Here is a 7,863-nt window from a genome sequence, read left to right as displayed (position 1 = left end):
AAATTTCATCTATAAATGTAGATTGTGAAAGTACTGTATAGTATTAATTTGAGAACTGCCAATCACAGAAACATCATTTTTCTAGTCATATAAATTTTCTGCCACTTTTATGTGGTGAGAATTTCATAGTCCATTCTTCACAAGTCCTGACTCTAAAATGCATCCAACAAATCTATTAATAGCTTTTTTACTTTTGCATGAAACTACGACCCAATCACCTACTTCCACCGTATTTTAAATGATTCTTCAGTTTTTTCCACAAAGTCATAATCACTAGTATCGACCTCACTGAACTCATCTGAACTTGTGTCATATTTTTTTTTTGGATATTTGCAACTAATTCATTTTTCTGTTCCTGATTACTTTAAGGATCATTCTTTCTTCATTCACTCTTTCCAACACAGCTTCATTTCTTATTTTGTCTGTCCACATCACACGTTCCATTCTTCTCCATATCCTCATTTCAAATGCTTCTAGTCACTTCTTTTCACCTCGTCGTAATATCCATGCCTCTGCCCCATGTAATGCCACACTCTACACACAGCACTTCACTAGTCTCTTATTTCTTTTCCCAGAGGTCCGCAAAAGAAGCTCATTTCTCTATTAAAAGCTTCCTTAGCCATTGATATCCTCCTTTTGACTTCCTGGCAGCAGAGCATGTTACTGCTCATAGTGGAGCCAAAATATTTTAAGCTGGCCACTTGCTGTACTGCCTCATTAATATTTGCACGTTTACCTTCTTTATTTTTCTTCCGACAAGCATGGTCTTCGTCTGCTTGTAGGAGGGGTAATGAATGAAAATGCAGTTTCCATACAGGGAAGACTGATACACGTATCACATATCGTCGGTTTCTTGGTAAAAGTGACCAAGTCACATTCCAAGGGTTCCAAGCATTATGAAAATTTAAGACATGAGTTTATATTAAAAACTAATAATATAGCACACTTACCTTCAAAATAACTTATTACTAACATCTAAAGTAGTACAGTTATCTTTGGATGCATCATTAAACCTTTAAATGGCCCTTTTCCAACAATTTTGCATTTTGGACTTGGTCACTTTTACCAAGAAACCGACGGTATCCCTTTTCACTTATATCATGCATCCCCATGCAACACATTAACATTACACTCGTACTCGAAAAGGGATTAGGACAATCAAGGTGTCATGGCTGACGGAAATAATTACTTAAATGTATGCGGAGTACAATCCTCGAAATGATTATTATAAATCTTATCTATATTATTGAAAAATGATGAGGAATATCTTACGTAATATTTACTTCGATCGGTCAGGATTATAATTCTAGCTCTAGATCAAATTCTTCAACACCACACTTCCTACAAATGACTATAAGCCATCAATAAGCAGTGATTATTAAAACATAATATGAATCAGAGAACAGTAATGTAATATATCATATATATATATATATATATATATATATATATATATATATATCTCGACGCCATCGAAAATCGAAAGAGAATTGGGAGGACAAATTTAAAAGGTACGCAAAACGCGTCCTTGCAAGGGTTTGGGGGCTGTACAAAACTAAATATGTGAGCTCCAAGCCTGTTGGCCACTAGTCTCACTCCGGGTTACGCTGCTCCACTGAAGGAGCTCTAGAAAATTTTGAAGGGGATGCCGAAATTGGACGTAACCTCTTAGGTACCACACACGCGAGGGGGACTGAGATTTGATCAAGTGATCACGGAACGGGGCGAGGAGGAGATGGCTGGTGTTTGCCGTTAGGATGGCAAGACGCTGTCATCTGTTGTTCGATGACAAAGCATGTGAAGGCAGTCGGGAGAAGCGCCGTGAAATCTAAATCTGCAATTTGAGAGGTCCCTGTCCTTTCAAATTGCGACTAATTAAGTGACCTCGTATGTTTAATAGACAATTTATAGGTTCTGAACTAGGGCATACGTCGTTTATAAGAAAGGGGAATATATATGGGGAAGGGCGAATAGGTCCGTGGCCCATTTCTTATAGGGCTCATCCCGACATTTGTCTTACGCCTTAGGAAAACCACGGAATACCTTAGGCAGAATGAGTTGTCTCATATATAAGAGACTAGCCAATTTGGCTATTATGAAGGAAGTGATTGTTGTCATCAGCCTTGTTGAATCGTCTCAATTTGGAGACCAGCCATTTGGCTATATGATTCAATTACGAAGAGAGGGGAGAGATGTAATTGTTAATTAATTTAGAGTAATTAGGGAGATTCATGGGGATATGAGTGCAGGTCCGTGGCCCATTTCTTTTAGGGCTCATCCCGACATTTGTCTTAGCGCCTTAGGAAAACCACGGAAAAACCTTAGGCAGGATGAGTTGTCTCAATATCAGAGACTAGCCAGTTGGCTCTTTATATATATATATATATATATATATATATATATATATATTGTACGTTGGCTCGGAGAAAAACCAGGGGAAGGCGTACAATAATGAAATAAACTAGCTACGCAGAGGTTGTTGTTATACAACTCGACACGTGACTAAGGAAGCAGCGTTGGAACATCTACTAGAGTACTTCACTTAAACGTCCGACTTACGATCTATGTTTATTTTCACTAATAACATTTGTCATTTTTGTTACCTAGATATTATTATTATTATTATTATTATTATTATTATTATTATTATTATTATTATTACTAATATTCTATTATAATACTGTTATTATTACTATCATTATTATCATTAGTATTAGTATTATTATTATTCATATTACTATTATTAAGTGAGAATTATTAACCCGCCAGTGAAAGGGATCATAAAAAGTTATGTAAGTCCTGCACGGGTTGGGTCTTTCAGATCCATTTTCTAAATATGAAAAAATTTATACTTATTTCAGTCATATAATAATAGTTTCAGTCCACACCTGTGGAGTAAGGGTTAGTGCTGCTGGCCGCGGAACCATGTGGCTCGGATTCGATTCCCGGTCGGAGCAAGTTATCTGGTTCAGGTTTTTTCCGGGATTTTCCCATCACCCAATATCAGCAAATGTTCGGTAACTTTCGGTGCCGGACCCCGGACTCATTTCACCGTTATTATCACCTTCTTCTCATTCAGACGCTAAATAAATTAAGATATTGATAGAGCGTCGTAAAATAACCTACTAAAAATAATAGTTTCATTCTTTTATACATTAACATAATAAAATTGCGAATTTAACAAATTTCAGAATAGCAACAATTGAGACATAGAATATATATATTTTTTTTACCAATACAGTAATGCGCAATCCGTGCTTTGTAGTTTTTCTTGCACTGCAGTTAAAATGATGTCCAATGTCGGGGATATGTGGTTGTTGTAACATTCATAAATGGTGCGTCGTATTATAATCACGTCCGAAATCATCAAATTTCTTGATTTTCGTGTTTGTAGTGCAATCTGAGATTTCTTTTAGGAGTGTTATATTGATAGAAATTATCTTCTTTACTAAAGATCTTGAAACAGTTTTAGCAATTGGTGAGTCACATTTGCCTCCTTCTTCACTGAAAAAGAGATATACCTATATTTCTTTATAATATGTGCAGCTTGTCTCTCTAATGAATGACCTTTTCCAACAGGACAAGTAAGAACATTACTTATTATTGTCGTCATCACTATGTTGTTCACTGTCTTCAACAGACTCCCTTGCTCGCCACATATCTCACTAATTTTAGTGTACACTAAGAAAACTAAACAGATAATGCAAACTACGTACAGTTACCCTTAAAAATAATCAGACGATTCTTGGTTATCGGAAGTTAAGGTTGTACAGCGCGGTTCACTCGATATCGTATAACGATAAGTACCATGACAAATAGAACAAGAATTGTTATAAGGACCACAACAAGGACAAGGATCAGAATAAAGATCACGAAGAAGACAGCCATTTAAGGCCACGATTTCACAACATAGCTCGGGTAACGAAATATCATGCTTGTCTGTATCGAATGGCAAATGCCTGCTATCGGATCTACATTCTAGACTGCTGCTGTCACTGTCTTGTCTCGGTAGCTCATATAGTAGCGTGTCGGTTCCACCGTATAACCGAAATGTTTCGTGTTCGATCCCAGGTAAAACTCTTTTTTTATTGAGGTGTAATTAATTTGTTCAGAGTTCCTCGACTGAATAATTTGTCGAAAAATATGGAATAATTTATGCCCAATATTTTGGTCTACAAGTGGGCTGAACCTCGTCAAAAAATACATAAATCTTACTTGGAAGTTAAAAGTATTCTTCCTGAAACAAATATCATAAAAAATAAAAAGAGACCCGTTAACTTAAAATCTTGTCCACATACCATCATACATTTCTCCAATCGAAATCCACTCGATTGGTAGCGAAGGCAAGATGGTTGACAGCTTGTGCTTCCCCCAATATTTCCATTTGCGCAGCCCTCCGGCTCCTAATACATCGGTTCCTCAACCTGCTGATCACAGTCTGTGAAGAACCAGGAAAGTTAGATGCTGCTCTTATTTCGTTAGCAGTCCGAAAGGGGTCCAGTCGAACTGTCTCGATAAGAGAGCATCCTCTTCCAATGAAGAAATCCGCGGACGCCCAGGAATAGGGCGATTTTCGACCTCCCCTGAATTTTGTAACAATGAACACCCTCGCGGCTGTACTTCCAGGAACACCGACTAAACGCCCAGCAGATCTAGCCCCATATCCAGCCCCAACTAGAGCTATAACTCGCTGTCTCATGTCACGTCGGGTACGCCATCACGATGAGAAATGAGGGATGACGATAATACTTTAGTGGAGACAATGACTATTTAGCGTGATATAGAATTATTGAAGTAAGGGGCATCTTGCACAGTAAGAGTTAATAAATCAACCCTAAATTAAATATTTAAATAACAGGATATAACAGGAAGTCCAATTATTGTTGCGAAACTAATCAAATTAAATCTAATTACGTTAAGTAAACAAATCCCAAGTTATCACACCACATTGCTACAGCTAAATTGTAGGTTATTAACATAAGCATTGAATAGGTCCGTGCTTATGCGTTGGACGACAAAACCAAACATTGAAAGTTCTAATGTTGCCGCGGAATGTAACTTCTTGCGTTTTATAATGTAAATCACACTTCTAACTACAATCATTCATATTTCTTACATTATTTATTAATATTTGTAAAGAAAAGACTTCAGAAATCTCATATGGAATTTGTGATCTGTAGTGACATAAACATAGATTATCTCTCGGAACTTTTCCGTAAAAGTAAATTAAATTCACTCCTTGAAACTGGAAACCTTAGTCGTAGAGCCATTTTCCCACCAGCATACAACCTGAAGTAGCACAGCCATTGATAAAAGTTTTGTACACAGAATTAGACTGAATTCCTATTCGACAGAACCTATAATCAATGGCTTGTATGAACATGATAAACAAATCCTAAGTGTTTCCAATGTCACTGAACAATTTCAAAATATTAGTTTAAAAACTGAAAAAGGGTCGTAAATGCTTTATCTAGTGACTATTTACATTTATGTCTACAAAATGAATCTTGGAAAAACGTATATGATACTGGCTCTACTGATATGAAGGGTAACTGTATTGTATTTTTCACTTTAATTTCAGAATCACTTTAGTGGATGTTCTCCACTCAATGTTGTGAAAACATTCAAAAGTAAAAACATGTAGATAACGCAGGGACTTAAAAATCTCATGTATTAAAAAGAAGAGTGTATATGTAATGAGTTGCAATGTAATGATCCTCATGTTCTTAAATACTACAAGAAGTACGATGTAATTTATAAAAAATTATGAAAGAGGGAAATAGAATACATTCGAATAGAAAAGTACAACATTCAGATAATGCAATTAAAGCTATTCGGAATATTATTGAAGTTAAACTTGTAGATATTCTAAGAAAGAAAATATTTTTTCGTTAAAACCAGTGATTATAAACTAGAGGACCCCAAATCTATTGCAAATTCTTCTAATGTCTTATAGTATATAGTACAGAAATATTATTGACAACTTAAACATTCAAGATTTTGCAAAAGATAATACAATTGGTTATTTAAGAGATGCATTTAATAATTAGTATTAATATATGTAATTAGTCAATAACTGCAACAGTGCTTTTTCATTCAATCATAACATGAACAAATTGAATGAATATTAAATTAAACACTATTGCAAACACGTAGATAAAATAGTTAAATCACCTGAAGGGGTGAGAATGAAATAATCCAAAGCCACACTTTTAACAGAAATTGTTTTGTGCGAGTGCATTTCTTACACATTTGGGAAAGCTACTAATAAAATATTGTAATAACTACTCAACAAATGGCATAGCCTAAGGACTCTAAACCTTTGTAAAAGTTTGTCTGTGTGGCTTAGGAATATTTTTTAATTTCATTTTAATTGTTAATTTTTAATAAATATGCATTTACATTGTATGTGTGTATGCATAAATGCATTCATTAAATTAACGTTTACAATATTATAACTTGTAATCTTGTATTGGCTGTGATCATTAACACTTAATCTCAGGACTTTGTAAAACTCTATTTCAACGTTATTTAGCTATTTCAAAGTTATTTAAACAAAAAAAAATCGTTGTGTAAACTAGGAATCGAATTCGCACCCTTCTACACGAGACGCAGAAGTCTTAGCGTCTGAGCTATTGAAACGACACGAAAGCTTTCCTTTCTGTGCGGAGTGTCGATCTAGTCATGAAGGTCCATTGTCTATTTAACTACACGATTTATGTATATATTTATCTTTTATTTACGTAATATTATAATATTTTTTGCAGTTTTTGAAGTGAATTTAGGAACGATGCTAGTAAGAAACCAAATAGCCTGAAATTAAGTAACTCAGTATTCGTTATCTTGTGTATCAGTGCTCTGGTCTCCGATCATGCGCAGTGTCTTACATCTGAGACTTAGGAATATTCAATTGTCTCATCCTTTTCTAGGGAAACTGTACATTTACAGTTCATTCCGCCGAGTTAGTTCTGTGGTAGCGTGCCTGCCTCCAGACTAGCCGGCCCGGGTTCGATTCCCGACGGGGTCAGAAATTTTCTTGTAAAATTTCTACCTCGGTACTAGGAGGGATGGCGGTGCGCAACTTCTAATCACTATATTGTGCACCAATATGCCTGGGTTAAATCCCAAATCTCTCCGCAGTGCATATGAAGAGAAGGCATATGTCACTGTTGATAGTGATTCGTCCGTCGGATAGGGACGTTAAGCCTGGCGGCCCCCTTGGTGCTATTCGACAGGAGTAGGCTACGTGCCGGCACCGGGTTTCCCCTTCTCCCTTCCTCACCTTCATCATCATCATCTCATTCCAGACACTATATTACACGAACACTGACACATACACTCACCCTATTACACGACATAACTCTCCAGAGATACACATCATGTACAGCGTGACCCACCGAAGTGGTGTACAACTAGAAAATGGGTCACAGTTCTGCCATCTATCCGCAGTATGCGAACTGGGTGGGCATTGGAAACAAACACACACACACACATTTACAGTTCATGAATGAAATATGTATCTTATAACGGTAACTGAATATTATCTTCTCATATGAGTAAACAGTAAACTATTTCATTTATGAGTGGTATTTAAATGATAATGCAAATAAAATAGGCTACAAGAAGGAACATAACTGGTATAGTGGTAATTTTTACAACATGCGTAAAATACACGAGACAGTATGTGTCACGTTTAGGATCTCATTTGTTACACTCCCTTCTCTTCGTTTTATTCTGTTCTTTTCTCTACTGCTTCTCTTCACTTTCTTAATTTTTTATCATTAAGCTGTTAAATCCCATGCTTTTTATGATAGTGGTTGATACCTCGTTTATACTGTAGTGATAGTCATAGTTCATATAAAA

Source organism: Periplaneta americana, chromosome 7 (genome assembly GCF_040183065.1).
Source record: "Periplaneta americana isolate PAMFEO1 chromosome 7, P.americana_PAMFEO1_priV1, whole genome shotgun sequence".
Taxonomy (NCBI): domain Eukaryota; kingdom Metazoa; phylum Arthropoda; class Insecta; order Blattodea; family Blattidae; genus Periplaneta; species Periplaneta americana.
This window is presented reverse-complemented; position numbering follows the sequence as displayed.